The 11,949-nt window shown below is 48.2% G+C and overlaps 1 protein-coding gene across 11 annotated transcripts in view; it reads left to right on the top strand.

Annotated features, from left to right (window-relative positions):
• Positions 1 to 5,531: 5,531 nt before the first annotated feature.
• Positions 5,532 to 11,949, top strand: part of Ppfibp1 (PPFIA binding protein 1) — a 148,810-nt gene continuing 142,392 nt past the window's right edge. For all 11 annotated transcript variants that reach the window (XM_057761843.1, XM_057761915.1, XM_057761905.1 and 8 more), the window contains exon 1: positions 5,532 to 5,711. The gene's annotated coding sequence lies outside the window, so the exon portion shown is untranslated. The remainder of the gene's footprint in view (positions 5,712 to 11,949) is intronic.

Genomic DNA, 11,949 nt, shown 5'->3' with positions numbered 1-11,949 from the left:
GTTCCTGAGATCTGTAGAGCTCTCTGCATAGGAGGTGTTAAGCAGAAAGATGAGTGTGACCCGTGAATCCTTCAAAGGCCTGATGGCTTGGGAAAGGCTTGGCCCACTGGGGATGGAGGCTGTGAGATCGCTCCTACAGACAAGAAACAGGAATGCACCTTTGTATTGAAAAGTTAGGGGTTTACCCAGGGGGGTCTATCCTGGTCTATCCAGGGGGTCTCCTCAGAATAACCCAGTTAGCCAGCCCTTTCAGATAGGGTTTTGTTGTGTTGCCCAAGTTGGACTCAGGTTCAAGGACTTTAGCAATCCTCCTGCCTCAGTCTCTGGAGTGGTTGAGATTATAGATGCACACTACTATCTAATATTAAACTAAAAGTAATTTAATTAAATTTATAGTACGATTACTTAAGGGAATTTGCTGAATCTCATTATTAATCAAAGGCTGTGAAAGGAGATGATTCTTATTTTTAATTAAGAATGTGTCCTTCAACTTAGAAGTGAATGAATAATGGTTAAATTGAATGTGCCTAGGTTTTCAGATTTATCTGGTGGATAGATGACTAGAGAATAAGACTCACCCTGGGACAAAGTATTTGAGTATCACTGACCTGGTTCTATGGGAACAGAGGGGCTGGATTCACAAACGATGTTCACAGCGCCAGCTAAATAGTGTCTCAATTGAGATGGTGTCTGTGTTGTCACCAAATGCCATGCTGATGGGCAGACGGAACAACAGCACTTCCCCCTGAAGGAATTCGAAAACCAAGCTTGCTTTGTTTGGTTTTGACTCATGGTTTTCACTGTCGTCTGGCATACTGCGGGTTGGCCAAGTGATTGAAAACAGCTGGGGACTCCAAAATCCTCTGGGGACAGTTTGGTCAGGTTGTTACTGAACTTCTAAAGACCTTGTCCACAGCAGGGTAGGAAGTGCAGGCATTTATTCAGTGGTTGGAGAGAAGGCCCAGTGGGGTTCTAGGTTGGTCTGGGTGTTGTAGTAACCTACACTTCAAATCCTGCTTATGCCTTTTCATTCTGTATGTCAGCCCAGCACTGACGGCCTGGGGCTCTGGGTAAGAGCACTTGCTACTTCTGCAGAGCAGGATGGAACTTCCACCTGAACACAGGGGACCTGGGTTATGATCATCCGTAACTCCAGTTCAGGAGATCCTATCCCCTCTTCTGGCCTCTGAGGGCACGCTAACTTCAGCAGGTGTAAGCGTACATAAAATAAATCTTTACAAAAACCAGCACACCCATCTCATGGACAGTTTAGGATTACTGGAGGACACATGGCAGGGGCTTTTGGGGAGGAAAGTGTGAAAACCAGGTTCTGGTGCAGCAGATGAAGGTCCTCATGGTGGCCGCTTTCCTGGCTTCTGTGCTCCTCCTCCTGTGGGCAACAACGCCGTAGAAGGGCTTCTTCCAACATGAAGTTGTGTCATATGATATTTAGGGTTCCCGCAGGATCCGACTTTCCCTTTCTTCTGCTTTCCCTAGAGTCTCTTCTGGTCGTATCCCCAACATAATGCCAGTACCTGGCAAAGTTTGGAGTGACTAGGTAGGACACAGTCATGTGGCCTACAGAGTTAGTGGGGATCCACAGGCATCACATGGGGGTGTTCCCATGCCACAGATGATGTCACACAGGGATATTCCCATAAGCCAGAGATGATCCGTGATAGAGATGAGGTTGTCTTTGACCCTCACCATCCTGGTTTCTTCTGTGCAGTGTCCTGACGGATGTTTTCCCAGCATACACAGAAGAGGCCAGTGGCTTCCATGTTAATTAGCAGGCCAACTCTTTTTTTTTATTATTTTTATTCTACGTGTATGGGGGTTTTGCCGGTGTGCATGTCTGTGCACCGTGTGTGTAGAGGCTAGAAGAGGGTGTTGGACCCCCTTGGACTGGAGTTACAGAAGGTTGTGCGCCACATGTGGTTCTGGAGATTAAACCCAGGTTCTCTGTTAGAGCATCCAGTGCTCTTAGGCTGAGCTTTTTCTCCAGCCCCTGAGGCTAGTTTGAAAAAAATTCAGTGTTAGAGTGACAGGCAAGTGTAGAACAGTTAAGGGGGGGGGGCTCTGGTAGAAAGGAGGGAGAAACAGAGGCTGAAATCCACGCCCCGTTCCTCCCCCACTCTCTGTGTAACCCCTGGTTTGAGCATGGTTGCTCCAGATTTTCTGTTTCCAGCTTTCCTTCTGAGCCTTTTGTTTTCTGGACTTTGGTAGCAGCTGTTATCATTCCAGCTGTAGAGGGAACAGGAGGCAACTTCCTGTTATTCTATCCTGCCATCCCTGTGGGGGCGGACGTTCCCTCCCCCTCCTGTGGCTGGCTGTGGGTTTTGGAAGAGCAGGGAGTCCGGAGGCAGCCATCCCATGTCTAGGGCTGGAGGAGGAGTGTCTGCAAGCTTCTGGGAGGGCACCTGGGAGGGAGCGAGGCAGAATACAGGCACCAACCGTGTGAAGAGGGTATTGGGGTGGCCAAGGGAGGTGGAGCAGTAAGTTTAGAAGATGCAGGTAGGGGGGGAGGTTAGGGGTTCACTAGCAGGTGGAGGAGGGGGAAGGGAGGGAAAGGCTGTGGTTATGAGGGAGGGAGAGGAGGAAACCCACCAGGAGATGGCTGATGTTTCTGGCTAGAAATAATCTGGGAGTAGACTGTATGTAAAGAGGGGAAGAAGTGACATGATCCATCCTCCAGCTCCTATTGCTCTTCTATTTGCTGAGCTCACAGAGGGATTGAGCATGAAGCTTGCTCTTCAGACGTTTTGAATTTAATGCTGTGTGGTGTCTGTAGTCCCGCCACTCTGGAGGCCGAGGCATGGCTGCAGCGTGGGTTCCAGGCCAGCCTGGACTACATACTGAGACCGTTTCAGATATCCACCTGCTGGGTGTGACGACAGATGCATTTAATCTCAGCATTCCGGACACAGAGACATACAGAGCTCTGTAGGTTCCTGGTGAGCCTGTTCCCAAGCCCCTAGGTTACACAGTGAGACCCTGTCTCAAACAAACCACCCCACCCCCATCACAAAGTATAACACGCTAATAGAGAGGCAGGGAATGTCTCCAGCTGGGTATGCACATCTTACACACTTGTAAAATACCCTGTACGATGACCTTGGGTAGGCACTGTCAGCCCACTTAGCGTGGAAGTTACTTAAGTTTCACTCACAGATAGCGAGTAAAACTTGTCCAATGTTGCACCCAGGCTCAAATCTAGATTATTTCTGCAGCTTCAAAGTGCCTAAAATTGTGTGGAATGTGAACAATCAAGCTAATTTTTAAAAATGTGTCTTGCCCCCAGTTATGTGTGCCTGTATCATGTGTGTGCATCATGCGTGTAGTGATGGGCAATCTCCCTCAGCCAGTGATCTTTAAGGGGTGGGATCAGGTTAAGGCATGACCTTTGGGTACCCGGGGCGGCCCAATCAAGGTTTTCCCTCTCTCTCTCTGGTTCCCGCGCTACACAGCTGAGCTTGGACTTCTCGTTCCTGTTTCGTGAGTTTGCCCCTTATAATAAAGAAAAATATAATTGGTCCATCTTTTAGCTAGCCTGGTTTTTTCTTGACCCAAGATAATTCGATAGTGTAGTACCCTTGGAGGACTGAAGAGGGCGTCAGATCCTCTGGATCAGTTACAGGAAGCGGGGAACCTTGCTCAGACTGAGGCCCTATGTTAAAATCAATTTACTTCCTGTGGACAGGTGGGCTGGGAAGATTACATGGGACACAATGATGAGCACTGTGAGTTCATCCCGCGTTTTGGTGGAATGGTGAATGTAGGACATACCCTCAATCAAAGAACAAACAATAGAGTCACATGTCACACACCTTAATTCCAGCATTTGTGGCGTGGAGGCTCCCAAGTTCCAGGTTAGTACTTGCTACATAGTGAGTTCTGGAGAGCTTCAGCTACCTAAGACTCTGCCTCAAAAAACAAACAAAAAAACCCCACAGAAAAACAAAAATCAAATTAATGAGACAACACACACACAAACCCAACATCTTCCATTCCCCAGAAAAACCCCAAAGCCCACAAAAAGCTAACAGAAATTAATTGTACTTCTAGATGAGGATGGCTATACTTTGACACCTATGTACATATTCTTATACACAAAGCCACTTCTCATCATTCCCTTCTGTCCTGGGTCTGGGGGGTGGTGGGGGGACGGGGGACAGGGGACTGAAAGATGGGTTCCCGAGAACCTTCCTGACTTGGCAGCCAAGAGGATTATATACCTCTGATATCCACCGGAGAGTAAATAGTAGTTAATTCTTAATTGTTAGCTCAGTCACTGCAATTGGTTCAACAGTAATTATTATCATGAGGTTTGAAGTCAATTGTGAGGGTTCTCCCTTTCCAGTTGTTCACCCCAACAAAACCCTATATACTTAGAAAGTTTAGGGCAGGGGCTGGAGAGATGGCCAAACAGTTAAGCCCTTCTGCTGCTTTTTTATAGAAACACTGAGTTCAGTTCCCAGCTCCTACCTCGCAGCCACCACTAACTCCAATGCCAATAACTGCCAGTGAAACCCAGGGCTTCTGGCCTCCACGCGCGCACACATACATACACATAATTAAAAATAATAAAATAGCCAGGCGTGATGGCACACGTCTTTAATCCCAGCACTCAGGTGGCCGAGACAGACAGATCTCTCTGTTCCTGGTGTACAGAGCGAGTTTCAGGACAGTCAGGAAATCACAGAGAATCCCTTCTGGAAAAAATAAACAACAAAAATAATAATCTTTAAAAAAACAGGTTAGTGCCGGGTTTGGTAGTGTGGGCCTGCAATCCCGGCCACTAGAAGGCCAACGCGGGAGGATAACAATTTTAAGATCAGCCTTGCGGATATACTGAGATCCTGTCTCAAAACAAAAAATGTAAACAGTAAAATTTCTGCTCTCCTGGAGAGTCCATTTTATTGAAAGCTTGCGTGGTACGTGAGGTTTTACTATTTTTGTGGCTACATGCAAAAGCAACCACGTGGTTGAGCGCCACCAGTTGACCACTCAGAGCTAGGGTGGCCGCGTCTGGGATCCCCAGTCCTCACAGTCTCTGCAAGTCCTCAGTTTCCCCCGGGGGCCCTCGCTGCGGGGTCGGGGGCCTTCGGGGCCTTCGGGGCCTTCGGGGCCTTCGGGGCCTTCGGGGCCTTCGGGGCCTTTGCTTTCCCCTTCCCGCCGGCCGCGTCCGCCCCGTCCGGGACACAGAGGCGGCTCTGCCTTAAAAAGGGAGGCCCTCGGGGTGAGCGGCGCTTCCGACCCGGGAGGAGCCGCGACCCGACCCGACCCCACGGCTCTTCTCCGCCCTCCTCTCTCCCCGCCCCGGCGGACCGCAGCCCGCACGGCCGCGCTCCCCACCGACGCCCACTTCCAGCTCCGCCGGGCTCCGCCAGGAATGCGGGAGAACCCGGCGGCGCCTCGGAGTGACCGCGCGCCGGGCCAATCAGCGGGCCGCGGGCGCGAAGCCACGCCCCTCCGCCCCTGGGGCTGGTTCCCGCCGGGGGCGGGGCGGAGCCCGGCCGGGCGAGCCGGGGAGGACCGAGGGGAGGCGGCACCTGGGCGGCGGTGATGTCAACCCGGCGCTGTGCTCCGTCCCGGGCTCCTGTCGCCGCCTAGGGCGCAGGGCGACCGCCGCGGGAGCAGCGATCTGGCAGCCGGACCGGCGCCAGGAGGCGGGACTGCAACTTGTGGAGCTCGGTGGCCCTCCGCCGCAGGTAAGCCAGCGGGCGGTCCCTCCTGCGACCCGGGGATCCCCGCTTCGGGGAGTGGGGGGCAGCCTCGGGGTGACAGGAAGGGACTCGTCTGGGGCTTCGGGCCCCCCCCGCCTCCCCACAGCACAGAACTCCGGTCAGGGCGGTGTGCTCCAAGCTCACACTCCGGGACTCCCCACCACAGACTCCAGTCGGGAAAATGTGCTCACACCCGGGCTCCCCCTGCACACCACAGTCTCCGGTCAGGGCAATGTGTTCCAAGCTCACACCCAGACTCTGATCCACAGACTCCAGTCAGGGCTGTGTGCTCCCAGCTCACACCCAGACTCTCAACTACAGACTCCAGTCGGGAAAATGTGCTCACACCCGGGCTCCCCCTGCACACCACAGTCTCCAGTCAGGGTTGTGTGCACCCAGCTCACAGCCAGATTCTCATCCACAGACTCCAGTCAGGGTAGGGTGCCCCCAGCTCACACCCGGGAACTCCCATTCACACCCCGCAGAGTTCAGTCAGAAAGGTCTCCCAGCACAGATTCCACTCACGGAAGTGGGCTCCCAGCTCACACCCGGTCTACCCTCCCCACCACAGACTCCAGTCAGGGCAGCGTGCTGGGACCCAAACACCCCAGAACTCTAGTCAGAGATGTGTGCACAGTCTTACACCATGGCCCTACCACGCCACAGACTCAGCCAGGGAAGTGTGTGCCCAGATCACACCCCAGACTCCCCTCCCTGCCACACCACAGACTCTGACACCACAGAACTCCAGCCAGGGAAGTGTGGAACCCCACACCCCAGAACCTCCACCACACTGGACTCCTGTCAGGGAACTGGAGTGGAGCCCTGATCTCTGTATAATACCACAGAGCTCCAGTCTTGGAAAGTGTGCTCAGACCCTGGAGCTCAGTTTCCCTGTAATATTCCAGAGCAGGGCATCCATCAGGGGTGGATGCTGGAACCCTGGTTCCCACACTTACGGACCCAGCAGGGAAGTGCACGTGTGGGTGGGATAGGAGGGAAGACTATTTCAAAACGCCATACATATTTTTGTAAATCATCCCCAGAAAATAAAGAGAAAACAGCTCCATTCTTCTCTGTTCCCTTACACGGCACCCTGTTTAAGGGAAAGAGTATCAGCGTGATTTTTACATCCGTGTAAGGTATTCTTTTACACAGCCCAGCCAGGGGCTGAGAAATTCGCTTGAGGCATATTCACCTTTGTGGGAAAACTGGTTTCTTGAGGGCACAGTTCTAAATCTATTGCTGTTTAAACCCCACTAAGGTCTTGCCTGGGGCCTTGAGGAAGGTTGGATGAAGGCTGTGAGGTGTGTTTTCAGGGTTCATTTTTAGAGAAAGGAGCTTAAATCTTATTCCTTTTAAAACAGGAGTTCACTGTGGCTCTGGCTGGCCTGAAACTCACTGTGTAGACCAGGCTGGCATCGGACTCACAGAAATCTGCCTGTCTCTGCTTCCCGAGTGCTGAGGTTAAGAGTCTGTACCAGCACTCTGGTCGGGAAAGAAGGCTTGGTGTACAAACTCTTTGTAATGAGACTATGACCTTTTCCAACATGGGGGACAGACACAAGCCCTTGCTTTGGTAAGACCTGAGAACAATGCAAAGGGAACTCAAAAAGTCTGTTAACTGGAGAAAGCAGTTGTCTTGGTAGGATTCTGATTTTTATTTCTTATTTCAAACTTTTTTCTCTTGCTTGGAGATTTTCTTTCTGGGAGAAGATTATCTCTGAACACACCGACCCTAACCCTGGCTCTATCAGTGTTTCAAGGCTCTTTCCTTTGGAGAGAGACTTCTGGTGAAGCAAGCTTCCCTTTGCAGGGCAGAGGTTCCTCAGCTGTGAGGATTCTCTGGTTGCCAGGTCTGGAGGAAGTAGGAGTGGACTTCATTGTTAGTCAAAAGCTGCATCCCAGACTCTGACCTGAAGGGCATTTCCAAGAGCTGGGGAAAGAAAGTCCTTATATTATGTCTAGTAAACCCAAGTCAGGAAGTGTGGGGATGGAGGACTTTAAAGATGGAATTTAAAAGATGTCTCCATCGTCAAACCTGGAGGGGACATTTGTGTTTGTTTTGCTTTGTTTTCCTGAAGTAATGAAAAAGCACAGGGTAGGCGGCCAGGATCTCTCCACTCCCCTCTCCTTTGAGATAGGCTCTCACCATTTAGCCCAGGCTGGCCTTGAACGTTTGGTCTTCTTGCCCCCCTCTGTCATCACATGTGTGTGCCATCATACACACCGACTTTTGGGAAAGGGAACATGCGCTTTACAGGAACAGAACGCTTTAATTTTGGTTTGTGTTTTTGGACTAAGCCTAGAAAATAGCTAATGGTGCAGCAATAACATTGAACAAAATTTTGGTCTTTATGTTCAGTGCAAGCATATACGACATACTGTATCTTCTCGTGCACTCTTCTTTTATCAGGAAAGAGATGTGGAGTTTCCTGTGGGCACTTAGGTGAGCACTGTGTAGCGCTGGTTAATAGCACAGCTTGCAGCTAAAAGGTAGAACCCCAAAACCATGCAAATCAAGTGAAAACTATCTTTAGGATGTGTGTATGTGTGTAATATATGTTTCTTGACGAATTTTAAAACAGTTTTTTTTGAGTAATAACAGTTTAACTGTACATCCTTAATTTGAAATATTACTTCTCTTTTTCAGTTCATGTTTATGAGGGCAGATGAGGTATATAGTAAGGCATGGTACTTTAATTTTTTATTTCATGTGTTTGTGCTTATTGCCTCTGTGTGTGTGTGTGTGTGTGTGTGTGTGTGTGTATACACCCCATGCTGTACAGTACCCAAGGAGCCTGCAAGAGGGCGTCAGAATCGCAAAGCCCCATGTGGGTGCTGGGGACAGGACCCTGGTTCTGTGCAGGTATCGAGAGGGCTCTTCACTGCTGAGCCATCGCTCCAGCCCTAACGTGGTACTGTTAAAGAGCCTTGGGCCAGAGATAGCTCAGTGGGTAAAGGCTGCCAGATCTGGTCCCTGGAACCCAGAATGGTAGGAAAGGACTGAGTGCCCCAGGCTGTCTTCCAGCCTCAACTCCTTAGAATATATACACAATAAATACATGTACAAAGAAAATTAAAGTTGTTAAAAGATATATAGCTTAATTAAGAAAGGTGAGATAGGTTTTGGCTCAATTCCTTTTGATAAACAACTATTACTGTTCTAACAGCCACATTGAAACGAGAGGCAGTTGGCATTGCTGGGCAAGAGACTTGAAATCTAGGCCACGCTATAATTCCAACTGCATAACGCCCAACCTGACAGCTATTGTAAACTTTTCTTGAGAACAAGTTCATTGAGCGAGCACCAGTTAACTGTTCATATAGACTTTGTCATTCATTGTCCCAGCATGAGATAAATCAGAACAAGATCATTTTCTCCTGTTGCTGACCAGCCCACTTCTTTAAAAATCTCTTTTTTGATAATTTTTCTATTTTTATTTCATGCGCAGTGGTGTTTCGTCTGCATGCATATCTTTGTGAGGTGTCAAATCACTTGGAAATGTATTACAGACAATTGTTAGCTACCCTGCATGTGCTGGGAACTGAACCCCAGTCCTCTGGAAGAGCAGCCAGTGCTCTTGACCACTGAACTATCTCTTTGGTACCTAAAAACTTTTTATATCCATGGACTATTTATATTTTATAGTTAATTATTCCGATAATTTGTTATATTAAAATTGAGTTTTTGAGGTTTTAATTTCCAATTTTTAAGGTATCTGTATTCTAAACAACTCAATTTCCACACTTAACTGAAGGAAAACTTTATTCAACGTTCTGTCTTTTCAGAGATATTTCATGTCTTTGTCCTCGTTTGAATTACCTTGAAAATCAGTGAATGTAAATGAGTTGGTTAATAACTGCATATCCATTCATTCTTGGGTCTGTGTCTTGATTTCTTTTTCTTTTGTGTGTGTGTGTGCCTGCGTGTGTGCCTGTGTGTGTGTGTGTGTGCATGTGTGCATATATGTGTGAAAGTCCAGGAGTAGATGCTAGGTGTCTTCTTCAGATTCCCATCCCTTTCCCAGATAAAGACAATTTATTTCTGTCTAACGTGAACAGATGTTTTGCCTGCACGTATGTCTGTGTGCCACATGCACGCCTAGTGCCCTTGAAGGCCCAAAGAAGACATTGGAGCACCTAGAACCGGAGTTCCAGAAGTTTGTGAGCTCTCATTTGGCTGCAGGAAATCAAGCTGAGCTCTGTCGCGCCCCATAGTTCTAATATTGAGTTTAAACAAGAGATGCAAAGCTACTAAGTTAGAGCTCCATTCTGGTGATGGGTGGTGTTTAGTGAACAAAGTGTCTCCTGGACAGCATTTTGCTGCAACCAGAAGTTCATAAAATTATAGTTAAATTAATTATCAAACTGTCTAAAAACTTCTGTGGGCTTCTATGGTTCCCTCATCTGTTCTAGTACCTCCTACTCAGATTTATTGCAGTGCATGTCAGAACCTATTGCCTGCTCACCCCTGCAGCTTTTGCCATGTATATCACAGAGATTAATACTTCATTAAATAAAGCTCATGGCTTAAAAAAATAAAACAAACCCTAAACTCTATTAACCCACCACATAGAATTCAAAGACTTCTCTTTTTTGCATTCTTCGGTATGCAGTAATCATATTGTTGTTAGAAAGCAAAGTGGGGAGGGTTCCTTTTCTGTTTCATCTTATGCTTTGAAGGAACCGAAATACCAAACAGTTGGGTTTTTAGATTAAAAATCAGCCTCTCTGAAAAGATTTATGTTTGCGTGCTTGTTACGCAGTTTCAGAAGGAGAAGGGAAGGTCTGAGTTAAATGCAGAGCGGTATGTGTGCATCGGGCACTTTCTGTTTCTGACTCTGAGTGGGCCAGGTGGGTTTGCTGTCACAGGTTGTGACTGCGCTGGGCTTATGTGTCTCCCTGGAACGGGTCATGACTCACATCTTGATCAGCCCAAACACATGTCTGTTTTTGTTGGCAAGTTTAAGGAGTTGAGAATAGACAGACCATTTAGCGCTTTCTGTAACAGCACGGCACCTGAACGCGGCCATGAATGCAGGGATTGTATGGACTTGAGGGGTATAGAGTACCAGTCATTACAGCCAAGACTCAGAGCTCAGGTATGGAGCACAGAGGGGGAAGATCAGACGCTGTAATGGTTGGGGTTTGCTATAAATTTCATGGACACCCCATTAGCTTGAGTGTGATTGGGGGTAGTTTTACCTGTTCTCTAATTCACCAGGCCTTTGATGTAGAGCCCACATCATCAGGAAAGCAGGTATGCTGTTCATAGCGCGTGTGTTTTTGATAACGGGGTAAGCTTGATTAGATGGAAATGATGCTAACGATGGTGCCTTCAGGGAGGAAGGGCTCATGAGAGAGTCGGTCTTCTCTGGGGGTGTAGCCTCTGGGAGGTTGCTGCAATGGATAGCCCTATACCCACCAAACACACACACACACACACACACACACACACACACACACACACACACCGCGAAAGCAAGAGAGGGATGTGTGTATGGAGGGTGACCCAGGGAAGAGGGAAAGGGTAGTGGGGTGATGGTGGATATGACCAAGGTATATTGTATACGTGTATGAAATTGTCAAAGCATAAAATAAAAATATTAAAAAAAGATATTATTTTCAGTGGCCAGATTTTGTGCACAAAGAAACGATCAAATCCTAAAGGGCAAACAGGACACAAGGTGGTTCTTGGAAAACTTATATTGCTTTTACTACCACTCCTATCTCCAGCTGTAGAACTTTGCATAAATGCTATCTCACTGCCACAGAGTTGTATGGGTTTTTAGTAGGGAAATTTTATTGAATTTTCTTTATTTAGAAGAACGTGAAAACAGGAAGAACTTGCTGGCCTGTTCTTGTTGTTGTTTTCGATCATGTAATAACTCCGCAGCATCAGTGGAGCTGCACAAAGACTGTCCCTGCGACCATCATTATCTTTTTCTCAGACCAACTCTTAGAACAGGTCACAGTAAACGATTTCGTTTTGTTTGAAGAGGAATTTGAACATGCTCTCCTTTTCCTTATGGCTGATGGAAGAGCCTGTGGCCCTGTGGGCAGAGGTGGAGAGGGAGAAGGAGAGAAAGGGAAACCGTGATGAATCAGGAAACTAACTGGTTGGACCTGAGAGTCTGCTGGGCCATAGGTGTGAAGTTGCTTTTGAACTGGTTGGACCTGAGAGTCTGCAGGACATAGGTGTGAAGTTGCTCTGGCCTCA

The sequence above is a fragment of the Chionomys nivalis genome, chromosome 1, assembly GCF_950005125.1.
Source record: "Chionomys nivalis chromosome 1, mChiNiv1.1, whole genome shotgun sequence".
NCBI lineage: Eukaryota > Metazoa > Chordata > Mammalia > Rodentia > Cricetidae > Chionomys > Chionomys nivalis.
This window is presented reverse-complemented; position numbering and strand designations above follow the sequence as displayed.